This window comes from Aquarana catesbeiana, linkage group LG02 (assembly GCF_042186555.1).
Source record: "Aquarana catesbeiana isolate 2022-GZ linkage group LG02, ASM4218655v1, whole genome shotgun sequence".
NCBI lineage: Eukaryota > Metazoa > Chordata > Amphibia > Anura > Ranidae > Aquarana > Aquarana catesbeiana.
The window spans coordinates 38145989-38159782 of NC_133325.1; positions in this window are offsets into that span (position 1 = coordinate 38145989).

A 13794-nucleotide genomic window follows, 5' to 3' on the forward strand; every position below is an offset into this window, starting at 1 on the left:
ACTTTTTTTGTTTTTTATTTCTCTGTTCTTTATCCTCTTTCTCAAGATGTTTCTGGAGGTTGGAGGAAAGGACAGAGTACTCTGAGGAATTTTTATGTGTTGAAAGTTTGTCTTTGATCTCCTTGACCTCGCCATCCAATATAGATAGCCTCTGACGTTTTTTGGAAATGAGGACACCAAGGAGATTAATCCCTGCTTCATTAAAATACTTATACCAAGATTCTATGTCAGGATCGCCTTGAGGGGGGTGTACATCCCATCGAAGGCTCCTGGGGACCATGTGTTCGGAGACATATTGCTCCAAGAACACTATATCCCATTGTAGATGTAATTCTGAGGACATAATGTTCTTAAGCCTCAGGAATAAACCACCTAATTCAGTGTCATTATTAGTGACCACAAAGACCCCATCCGTGTTAACGGTTCTAGAAGCCCTGTAGTCAAAGACATCCATTTTGCTGACAAATGGAATGGGTTGCTGCAGAATGTGATATCAAAAACACTCAAAGACTGGTATAAATTATTCCGCGCTACCCCAAAACGAAAGACAAGGGAAGCAGCCAACACGACCAACAAAGTGTAAAATGAAAAAGCAACAAAAAGTGTGGCGCTAGACAATGTCATATATTAATGAAAACAGACAAATTGGACAAAGAGGGAGGATCATAAATAACTGTTTTTGAACATATAGTCCTCATATGAACCCCAAAGATGTATAGTCTATGTGGCAATATATTTAGGGAAGAATATTGAAGAATTATATTAACATCTTGACTGAAAATCCGCTCACTACCACCTAGAGTTGAGGAGGCTTACCGGATATGGTGGACCCAATGGGGCGTACGCCGGATTGGGTCAAACAAGGCTTAGGTGGTGAGTGGCTGTATGTACTCAAGGGACGTGGCGGTCTCACAGGTTGGTTGTATTCATCCGGATGGTGCCAGGAGCTTGAAAAGTGTAGGTGGTCCCCCGGATGTAGGAGGTCATGTAGATCTCAAAAGAGTGGTAGGGTGTTCCGTAAGAGGACCCCTCAAATCCAACATTCAGCGGACCAGGAATGGATGCAGAGGGGTGGAAAAAGAAAAAGAGGGCCACATAGTGTGAATCCGAAAAAACTAAAAAATATTTATTTAAAGTAAAATAGATATACACTCACATGTAGATCCAAATATTAAAACAGCGCTTGTTTGAGAAAAAGTGGCAACAATGGGGTCCTGCCCGACGCGTTTCGTCATCAAAAGACGTCATCAGGGGGGATCCCCCCACTGTAGCCACCCCAATATATATAGGGGATCTGCCTCTCATGATGGGAAACAGCTCCACGTATGTAAAATGGTTACTTCCGGTTTCGGCCAAAATGGCCGACCGGCGTGCGTTCCAGGCGTGCGTGTCACGCCTCTCTTCCGTGCTGTGTAATGCGCCGGAAGTATAAAAACAGTATATAACAGAAATACCAGCCAAAACGAAAAATCCATAAAGAGATAATGTGTATCTTATCGAGAGGTGTGCCCGCAATGTGAACAAAGAGTCTAAGAATGAAGTCACAGATCGGTGAAGTGAGCACTATACTGCGCATGTGTAATAGGTGCAGGTGCTGCGCTCGATACTGCCCATGCTCAGTGGGTGTAAGGGAAAGTGACGCAGTGAGTCAGGTGTGTGGGCGTAACGGCCCCCGATAATAACAATGCGGGAGGAACCAATGGGGTGAAAGGATAACCCCTGAGTGTTAATGGTATAGTCCCTCAATATGGGAAAATGCCGTACATCCACAGGGGAAGTATTGGGTGTTACCACCTAAACACAGTGAATAAATGGAGTGCGCACTGCACTGCGCATGTGCAATGGGGGCAGGTGCTGCAATGTATAGGCGTGACGGCCCCAGACAGTGACATTGCGAAAGGGACCCAAGGGGTGAAAAGATGACCCCTAAATGATCATAATATGGTCCCACACTGTGGGAGAATGCCGTGCATGCGTAAATTGCTAGTGAACATAATGTGGTCTGAAATGTCACCTTACAATAGGGAAGTGACAAAAATATAGACCAAGTGAGGAAAAAATATAAGTGCAATAAAATCCGTGTTAATTATAGAAAAAAAACATTATGGAAAAAAGATTTACAAAACACCAGTTCAATGGTGAAAACCACATTGGTGTTGCCACCCGGAAAAGTGAATCGTATTGCATGTGAAAATGAGCGGTGGATATATGTGTACAGTAAAATCTCTTACATAAAAAATTTGATAAATTATACAAAATAATGAAATGGAGCGGGCTCCCATACAGAGGTGCACCGAATATTAAATTAATATCTATGAACATACAATAAGAATGTATACATGCCACTTATTAAAAGGAATGGGCAAAAAGCCCTTCATGCGTATAGTGGGTACACCATGATGTACAATATTGACACGTATGAATATCAAACATAGAATAATTACATCCACACGTAAACAATATAAATGTGAAAATCTAAAAATACATAGAAGAGAGATATCACACAGGAATTAAAGAGAAAAAACCTTGCGCACCAAGAATGTTCTTGGAATGTAATCCTAATGGGTAAATGTATAGTACCCAATGGGGTGATGTCTAAAAATTTACGTGGGCCCAAAATAAAAAATAACGAATAAAAAATGGTAAGGAAAACAAAAACAAAAAGGAGAAAGTTGCTCATATGGAGTGTCAGGCTCTATTAATGAAGGCATTAACGTCAAGCTCTACATTCATACCTAACGGCGAGAGTGTGCGGAGCTCATAGATCCAGAAGGTCTCCAACTGTGATACACCCCTGGTCATGGCTCCGCCCCTCCATGGGGGAACATATCGGTCTATTACCATAAACTGTGTCCCGGTAATTACGCGATTATGCTGTAGCTTATAATGCCGAGGGACCGTATGTTTAATATCCCCACTTTTAATCAAAGCAATATGCTCCGCTACTCGTATGGCGAAAGAGCGAATAGTACGGCCAACATATTGTTTTCCACAATGGCATGTTATTAGATAAACGATGTAGCTGGTGGTGCAAGTGCAAAAGCGTTTGATGCTATATCGTTTCTGTGTAACCGATGACGTAAATGATACGGTTTTCCTCCCTATGCCAGTGTTGTGTTGGCATACTATACACCGCCTACAGGAATAGAAACCCTCCATTTCATTAAAAAGTGGTTGACGTATGGGGGGGTTAATAATGTTAGGAGCGATTTTGCTTTGTAAAGTTGGTGCACCCCTAAAAATGACTCTTGCCCTCTCGGGCAAAACCGTACCTAAAACACGGTCATTCTTAAGGATGTCCCAATGTTTAGACACGATGGCTTTCACATGTTTATATTGGTTAGAAAAACCAGTCAAAAGGGACCACTTGAAGATCTCATTCTGTTCTCTTTTGGGCTTTTCAACCAAAAGTGACTCTCTATTGGTCTCCAGAGCACGTTGGAATTCACGATCTATAAGGTTGGGATCATAGTTTTTATCTAACAGTTTGGATTTAAGGAGAGCAGATTGTATACTGAAGGCCTCTATGTTAGAGCAATTTCTACGAAGCCGGAGGAATTGACTTCTTGGGACTGAATCAAGCCAGGACCGATGATGGCAACTATCAGAGGGTATAAAACCATTTCGGTCAGTGGTTTTGAAATGAGTTTGAAAATAGAAACGGCCATTGCAAATCTCAATATCCAAATCTAAAAAATTGATTTTTTGATTGCTAGCTGTGTAAGTAAGAGAAATGCCCCGATCATTGGTATTGAGATGTTCAAAGAACAAGTCCAACGATTCAGCACTGCCTTTCCATAGGAGGAGGATGTCGTCAATATATCGTACCCAAAGAGTAAGGGAAGGATCCCTATTGGTATAGACGACATCCTCCTCCCATTTGGCCATAAATAAGTTGGCGAGGCTGGGGGCAAATTTAGCCCCCATAGCCACACCGCGAAGCTGATGGTAAAAGTGTTGATCAAACCAGAAATAACTTCGTTTCATAGCAAACTCCAATAGTTCCATAATAAAAGAACACTGGAAGGAGGCTATACTGGGCTCTTTCTCGAGGAAATATCGGACAGCTTCTAGGCCCTTGTCCTGAGGTATGCACGTATACAGGGAGGCCACGTCGGCCGTGGCAATGATGAAATCACCCTGTAATTCCAGATTTTCAAGCATGCGTATGGTGGACCCTGTATCCTTCAGATAAGAGGGCATGCGTCTTACAAGTGGCTGCAAATAAAAGTCAATATAGCGGCCTATGCGTGAAGTGACGGAGTCTATGCCACTCACGATAGGCCGGCCTGGGGGTTGAACAGAGTTCTTGTGCACCTTGGGTAAATAATAAATAGTGGGAACCCTGGGTGCCAAGGGTACCAAGAATTCTTTCTCCTTTGAGTTTAAGATCCCACGATCAAAACCTTTCTTAATGATCACAGACAGCTCTTTTTTAAACACATTGGTGGGGTTGTTGGACATTACTTTATATGTGTCAGGTTCGTTAAGGATCCTGTACATCTCCGTTACATAATCTTCCTTGTCGAGAACAACAATGCCACCCCCCTTGTCCGCTGGACGGATCACAAGATCCTTTTGTGAACACAAAGATCTTAACCCTGTGTTAGACAAGGAGTGGCGGTATATGCGTTTCTCAGGAAGTTCGAATAAGTCTTTCAGGACTAAGTCTCTAAACACACCAATAGCTGGCGCCATAGGTACTGGTGGAACAAATAATGAGGGGTTAGACAGGCCTGAATGGACTGTACCCGATGTAGCGCTCCTCTCCTCTCTAATGGGATTAGAGACGAGATAGCGTTGAATATGTAACTTCCGTATGTATTTGTGAATATCCATAAAAGTACCAAATTTGTCTAGCTTTTTAGGGGGGGCAAATTTCAGTCCCTTGTCCAATACAGAAAGTTCTTCACTGGTCAAAGGCTTGGTACTGAGGTTAAAAACACCTTGGCCCTTTAAGTTCTCCTTCGCTTTCCTCCTCTGGGTTCTCCAACCTCCCCTTGTGCCTCTCTTAGGTCGGGACCCCTTTTTCCTGGTCTCTGGACCTCGTGAAAAACCTGTGGATGACGTGGGTTGTTATTGGATGGAGGGTAGTCCTGGAATGGCTGTACACGTCTCAACCTAGGGCTATATCCATAATCGTCCCCATATTCGTCTTCCCTGGTGTTCCTGAGGGGCAAAAACCTATTGTATGTGGTGGGGGGTGGTTGTTCATAATAATCTGGATTCTGGTATCGGGTTTCTATATACGAGGTTTGTCTAGGAGGGGCTTCATATTGTCCTGAAAATGAGTCAGGGGGATGCCTCCCACGACTAGGTTGACCCCTCCCCCTCTGTCGGCCTCTAGTAGGGCCTCTACTCCTCTGGTTGGTATGAGGGGTATGGGGGTTGTGATGATGTCTATCCATACGTGATGGGGACTCATACCTAAAATGGTTCTTCACTCTCGTATCTGCCGGAGTGCCCGAAGTAGGTGTACCAGAATCGACCATTCTAGAGGTCGAGGTATTAGGGGGGCCAGATACAGAGGGTGCGGAGGGGGCGCTGCTGGAATTTGTGGTATACAGCTTTTGCCAACCAAATACATTCCCTGTTCTGTAATCCCCTACATCTCTAGAGTACTTTTTTTGTTTTTTATTTCTCTGTTCTTTATCCTCTTTCTCAAGATGTTTCTGGAGGTTGGAGGAAAGGACAGAGTACTCTGAGGAATTTTTATGTGTTGAAAGTTTGTCTTTGATCTCCTTGACCTCGCCATCCAATATAGATAGCCTCTGACGTTTTTTGGAAATGAGGACACCAAGGAGATTAATCCCTGCTTCATTAAAATACTTATACCAAGATTCTATGTCAGGATCGCCTTGAGGGGGGTGTACATCCCATCGAAGGCTCCTGGGGACCATGTGTTCGGAGACATATTGCTCCAAGAACACTATATCCCATTGTAGATGTAATTCTGAGGACATAATGTTCTTAAGCCTCAGGAATAAACCACCTAATTCAGTGTCATTATTAGTGACCACAAAGACCCCATCCGTGTTAACGGTTCTAGAAGCCCTGTAGTCAAAGACATCCATTTTGCTGACAAATGGAATGGGTTGCTGCAGAATGTGATATCAAAAACACTCAAAGACTGGTATAAATTATTCCGCGCTACCCCAAAACGAAAGACACTTTTCAAGCTCCTGGCACCATCCGGATGAATACAACCAACCTGTGAGACCGCCACGTCCCTTGAGTACATACAGCCACTCACCACCTAAGCCTTGTTTGACCCAATCCGGCGTACGCCCCATTGGGTCCACCATATCCGGTAAGCCTCCTCAACTCTAGGTGGTAGTGAGCGGATTTTCAGTCAAGATGTTAATATAATTCTTCAATATTCTTCCCTAAATATATTGCCACATAGACTATACATCTTTGGGGTTCATATGAGGACTATATGTTCAAAAACAGTTATTTATGATCCTCCCTCTTTGTCCAATTTGTCTGTTTTCATTAATATATGACATTGTCTAGCGCCACACTTTTTGTTGCTTTTACATCTGAAGTCTCCCAAAAGCATGTGGGAAAATGTGTTATGATCTGATGAAACCAAGGTTGAACTTTTTGGTCATAATTCCAAAAGATATGTGTAGCACTAACTCACGGTGGAGCTGCTGGTTTAAGCGGGTCTGTTACCTTCACTCTGCTTCCCTCTGTTTCACCGGCACCGGTCTAGGGTTCCGTTGAGTTTACTCCTGGACAACACACGCACCAACACTGGAGTACGTTTTCAATGTTTTATTAAAACAAACGACTTAGGAAGTAGCAGGAAAGAGGTAGAAAGGGAACTTGCAGAAGAAACTCAAATATTCTCTGGTAGGGTTCACTTGACAAAATGTGCTGGTAGAATTCAAATACTATTCGGAATGCGCTCCCCTCGCGGGACACACTCCTTGCTCGTCTGGATAGGCCTCTCTCACCAGTCTAGCAGCCAGCACGCAGCACGAATCAAAGTCTCTGCCACAGACTTGTTTGGGAACAAAATCCAGCTTCGTCACACAGGACCGACAGCTCAGGACCATTTCTTGGCTGCGGTGTTAGGCTCCAGACAAGCCTCCGGACCCACCCCTGCACCGCTGTATCGTGGGCCTCCTGATCGGAGGACCACGAGGTAGCTCCTTAACGTATACCTGTCGGCCAGGAGGGCCAACAGGTGGCTGTAAAACAAACCCCAAAATATGGCGTCTGTCCCATAAATACCCTCGCCCAGAATGCAACTCGGAGGACCACCTCCACCGAGCGTGCCTCCGGGACAGAGGAGCATCCATTCGCTTCAACACGTTGCCTCTCCAACCCCGACCAGTGGTAACAGCGACACCCACCGGTCAGCACAGAAGCACACACAACGTTAGCCAAGCTGGAACAGAGGCAAACTTTAACCTTCCTAACGCACAATTTACTAAATTTACCTAACCTGCGGTAGATTGCAAATCTACCGGCGCTACATATGTTTGGCGCAAAAACACCACTGCACATCACCAAAAGAACACCATACCTACAGTGAAGCATGGTGGTGATAGCATCATGCTGTTGGGCTGTTTTTCCTCAGCTGGAAAAGGGGCCTTAGTCAAAGGTAGAGGGAATTATGAACAGTTCCAAATACCAGTCAATATTGGCACAAAACCTTCAGGCTTCTGCTAGAAAGCTGAACATGAAGAGGAACTTCATCTTTTAGCATGACAACGACCCAAAGCATTCATCCAAATCAACAAAGGAATGGCTTCACCACAAGAAGATTAAAGTTTTGGAATGGCCCAGGCAGAGCCCAGACCTGAATCACATTGGAAATCTGTGGGGAGATCTGAAGAGGGCTGTGCACAGGAGATGCCCTCACAATCACACTGGTGGTCTGAGAGGCCTGTAATGCTGCACAGTGCTCTGGATGGTAGCTGTAATGCTACACAGTGCTCTAGACGGTGGTCTGAGGGGAGGCCTGTAATGCATAGTGCTCTGGGATGGTGGTCTGACTCTGAGAGGCCTGTAATGCTGCACATTCCTAGATGGTGGTCTGAGGGGAGGCCTGTAATGCACACACAGTGCTCTGGATGGAGGGTGGTCTGAAGGATGGCCTGTAATGCACAGTGCTCTGGATGCCAGTGGTCAGAAAAGGCCTGTAATGCACACACAGTGCTCTGGACAGACGGTGGCCTGAGGGGAGGCCTCAGGCCTGTAATTGTAATGTACACACTCACAGTGCTCTCTGCTCTGGACGGTCATGGTCTTGAGTCGGGAGTGGGACTCTCGTTGGGAGGCTTGTAATGCACAGTGCTGCTCTGGACAGTCGTCTATGTGGCTGCCGGAGTGAAGATGCTGAATGTGGAGGTCCTGGGCTGGTGTGGTTACATGTGGTCTGCGATTGTGAGGCCGGTTGGATGTACTGCCAAATTCTCTGAAATGCCTTTGGAGACAGCTTATGGTAGAGAAATGAACATTCAATTCAAGGGCAACAGCTCTGGTGGACATTCCTGTAGTCAGCATGCCAATTGCACGCTCCCTCAAAACTTGCGACATCTGTGGCATTGTGCTGTGTGATAAAACTGCACATTTTACTGTAGAGTGGCCTTTTACTGTGGCCAGCCTAAGGCACACCTAGGCAATAATCATGTTGTCTAATCAACATCTTGATATGCCACACCTTTGGGGGGGGATGGATTATCTCAGCAAAAGAGAAGTGCTAACATAGATTTTGGCCGGGTTCACACTGGTGCGACACGACAGCCGTCCTACTTTGGATCCGACTTTGCCCTGCGACTTGAAGCCGCAGGACAAGGGCCTCTTCCCGACAACCCTGGACGTTGGTTGTCGGGGTCTGTGGGCGGGGGGCTTATTGGAATTCGGGAGCCCCCTTTAATAAGCAGGCCCCCCACCCTATATGAATGAGTATGGGGTACATCGTACCCCTACCCATTCACCTAGGAAAAAAGTGTCAATAAAAAAACACACTAGACAGGTTTTTAAAATAATTTATTAGGCAGCTCTGGGGGTCTTCTTCCAACTTCGGGGTCTCTTTCTTCTTCTCTGCACTCTCCGGCCTCTTCTCCGCACTCTCCGGTTCTTCTCCCGCTGTCCGGTATCTTCTGCCAGGCTCCTGCCAGGCTAGCAGTGGCCCGGTCTTCTTTCCTCTTCTTTTCTTCCGATGTTGACATGACGCTCTTTCCCACTGTAATGCCGTGTGCGTGGTCCGCAACGACTTATATAGTGATGGTGCGTGGTCACTGGGTGATGTCACCCGGTGACCCCGCCCCTTATTACGTCACAGTCCCGGGGCACGATGGGACTGTAACGTAATAAGGGGCGGGGTCACCGGGTGACATCACCCAGTGACCACCCCCCATCCCTATATAAGTCGTTGCGGACCATGCACACGGCATTACAGTGGGAGAGAGCGTCGTGTCAACATCGGAAGAAGAGAAGAGGGAAGAAGACGGTGGAGAAGACCAGGCCACCGCTAGCAAAAGAGCGGGCAAAAGAGCAGAAGATAGCGGAGGAGCCCGGCAGAAGATACTGGAGAGTGGTAGAAGAACCGGAGAGCGCGGAGAAGAAGATAGAGACCACAGAGAAGAAGGAAGAGACCTCGAAGTTGGAAGAAGACCCCTGGAGCTGCATAATAAATTATTTTAAAAACCTGTCTAGTGTGTTTTGTTATTGACACTTTTTTTCCTAGGTGAATGGGTGGGGGTATGATGTACCCCATACTCATTCAAATAGGGTGGGGGGCCAGGATCTGGGGGCCCCCTTATTAAAGGGGGCTCCCAGATTCCGATAAGCCCCCCTCCTGCAGACCCCGACAACCAACAGCCAGGTTTGTTGGGAAAAGGCCCTTGTCCTCATCAACATGGGGACAAGGTGCTTTGGGGTGGGGAGGCCGCAGGGCGACCCCCTGCCCCAAAGCCCCCCCCCCATGTTGAGGGCATGCGGCCTGGTACGGTTCAGGAGGGGGGGGTGCTCGCTCGTCCCCACCCCCTTTCCTGACCAGCCGGGCTGCATGCTCGGATAAGGGTCTGGTATGGATTGGGGGGGGCCCCGAAATGCCGTTTTTTTATTTAAAATTTGGCACGGAGTTCCCCCTCAAGATCATCTGAGCCAAAGTCGGATCATGCGACTTTGATCCGACTTCAATGATAGTCAGTGGGCTGAAGTAGGATCAAAGTCGGACCAAAGTAGTACAGGAAGCATTTTCAAAGTTGGATCGACTTGTGTCGGACCAGTTAGGTCGGCTCCCATAGGGAAAGATTGATTTTCACACGTCATGCGACATGAGCTCCCAATGTCGGAGCGTTTGTCGCACTAGTGTGAACCCATCCTTAGACAGATTTGTGAAGAATATTTGAGAGAAATAGGCCTTTTGTGTACATAGAAAAAGTCGTAGATCTTTGAGTTCAGCTCATGATAAATAAGGGCAAACACAAAAGTGTTGTGTTTATAATTTTGCTCAGTGTAGTTTAAATATTGATATTTGCACTGTTTAGCACTGAAAACTGCCATTTTAGGTACTTTTTGCAGTGTCAGTAAAAAAAAAATGTGGCTCTGTCAGTAAATGTAACGATTTTTGCCAGTAAAAAACTGCTGAAACTGCTGCCATTTGTAAATTTTTGCGTCCTGTCACCGATTTCCAAAAGTACACTTTTGGCGACTTCGGGGCGATTTCAATAGTAATCTGTGCATGAACCCGCATAGATGTCTTTCAATTAGCCCCCGAAGTCAGACTGAAATGCGGCTTCAGATGAACTTGCACGATTTCAAAGCCGTGAACGAGGGCTGAATGTAAACAATAAATAAATTACACATCCGCAATATGTGCTGCCACATAAAGGTGTTGCTGACAATGCCTGTTAAAATGTTCTGTAACACCACAAATACCTTAAGCATGCATCCTAAAACATTAGTATTTTTTTCTATGTCACCCTGCAATAAATTATACTGTACAGTAGATTTTTTTTTTTTATGTGTGCTTTCCCATATGTCCTTCATGCCAAGTCCAGCTCATCATGCCCTTTTTTAACAATAGCTATGCCTATTAGCCTTAAGAATGTCAATAATTTAACAAATCCCCCCACCCCCCCAGACTTCAATGGAATTCACCACTAATTTCAGGTTGGCTGAACTCTGAACAAAATTTTCCAAACCCTCAGTGAATCAAACCTGGGCTGATTCTCCCATCTATTCTTAAAAAGTAGAATCTCTTCATAAGAGTCTGTAAAGAACAGTGGCGGCCCGTGCATTGAGGGCGCACGGGCGCCGCCCCCCCTTTCCCTGCCGCCGCCTCCCTATCCATGCGCCTGGCCCGTTTCAGGACGCCGGACACATGGATTCCTATGGTGGGGGTGGGAGGGTTTTTTTTTTTTGAAGCATGTGATTAGAACCAGAGGCTCTAATTGGCTTCAAAAAAGGGTGGGCTCGAGGCGCAGAGAGTGCGCCCTGATTCCACCCAATTGTGTGACCATAGTGAATGAATTTTCACTATCTTCACACTACAGTGCCTCCCCGCCAATCAGGAGGCAGGTCGGTGAGACCTGTTTCCCGATTGGCCAAAGCGCCAGGCAAACCTATTGGATGCCTAGCGGCGCTTTGGCATGGGGAGGAAGCATGAGAGGAGCGGGCACCTCCGCCGCTGCTGCTGCCCGAGTGTGGAGGAGAGGAGGAGAGTTGACGGAGACACGGAGGATGCTCTTCAGGTAACTGTCGGAGGTTTCATGGGGGTGGGGGGGGGGGCCCAAGAGCTGCAAGGGGGGGTGTGCAAGTGCTAGCAGCTGAGAGCCCCAAGCAGGGGGGTGTGTTTATTGCCAGGGTAAGTGGCTGCATTTGACAGGCACAAGTTGCACCATTTGACAGGCACAAATGGCTGCATATGATGGGCACAAGTGGCTGCATTTGATGGGCACAAGTGGCTGCATATGATGGGCACAAGTGACTGCAATTGATGGGCATAAGTGGCTGCATTTGATTGGCACAATTGGTTGCATTTGATGGGCACAAATGGCTGCATATGATGGGCACAAGTGGCTGCATATGATGGGCACAAGTGGCTGCATTTGATTGGCACAAGTGGCTGCATATGATGAGCACAAGTGTCTGCATTTGATGGGAACAAGTGGCTGCATACGTTTTGAACAAGTTGCTGCATATGATGGGCACAAGTGGCTGCATTTGATGGGAACAAGTGGCTGCATTTGATGGGAACAAGTGGCTGCTTATGATGGGCACAAGTGGCTGCATATGATGGGAACAAGTGGCTGCATATGATGGGCAAAAGTGGCTGCATTTGATGGGAACAAGTGGCTGCATATGATGGGAACAAGTGGTTGCATACGATGGGAAAAAGTGGCTGCATATGATGGGCACAAGGGACTGCATTTGATGGGAACAAGTGGCTGCTTATGATGGGAACAAGTGGCTGCATATGATGGGAACAAATGGCTGCATATGATGGGCACAAGTGGCTGCATATGATGGGCACAAGTGGCTGCATTTGATGGGAACAAGTGGCTGCTTATGATGGGCACAGGTGGCTGCATATGATGGGAACAAGTGGCTGCATATGATGGGCACAAGTGGCTGCATTTGATGGGCACAAGTGGCTGCATATGATGGGCACAAGTGGCGGCATTTGATTGGCACAAGTGGCTGCATATACTGGGCACAAGTGACTGCATATACTGGGCACAAGTGGCAGCATATGACAGGCACAAGTGGCTGCATTTGATGGGCACAAGTGGCTGCATTTGACGGGCACAAATGGCTGCATATGATGGGCACAAGTGGCTGCATATGATGGGGCACAAGTGGCTGCATTTGATGGGCATAGTGAGGCTGCAATTGATTCAGCTGGGTTCAGTATTTTTCAGTTTCTTTGCGCCCCCCCAAAAATTTTGAGCACCAGCCGCCACTGGTAAGGAATGGGAGCTGATAGAAAGGAAACAGGATCTAGGGGCATACATAGTTGGTGTACAGTGTCTCTAAAAGGGCTGCTGTTAGAAATCACAGGGCCCCATACAGCCTACCTGGCAGGGCCCCCTCCCGGTCGAAAGTGACTGAGGACATTGATTTATCAGACCCTTTCTCTACAGCCTCAGGTACACAGATACATGATTCGAAAGCCGTCTGAGGATTTCTGCTCATTCACAAACTGGAGCAAAGGGAACACAGTTTACTATGCTTCAGTGATGAATGGACGCAGGAGTGACCAGTACTGATCGCTCACTGTGTTCATTCAAGAAAGGAAGGGGCCAATAAATTACACCTCCCTCTGTACCCGCAGCAGATGCCAGCAGGAGAGGAGGAAAGCTGGCAGCGCTATGGGGGAAAGGGACACACAAGGTGGGCCCAAACAGCTGATGGAAGGCTGATGCAATGCTGTCAGAGGGAGGGAGAGAAGGAGAAGCTGGCAGTACTGCACAGGGAGGCAGAAGAGGATCAGTGTCTGCAATAGGACATTACAGCCGGCCCTCCTGCTCAGCCTTTTGAACTGATGGGGCCCGGGCCTAGTACAGGAGGGCTGGCTGTACTGCCTTATCAAGAGCCCTAAAACACTTTTTCTTACCCTATATCAGCCTATAAAGTTATCGGCCACTAGTTTGTTTTTCATTGCTCACACACACTGTAATCTCTTCTATTTATAGTATCTCACAAAAGTGAGTACACCCCTCTGGCGGCAGTGGAAAGTGATACAATGACTACCACTGCTAAATATGACAGCTTGACCCCGGACTGGTTGTCAGGAAGCCAGCAGCTGCCATCACACTTGACCTTGAT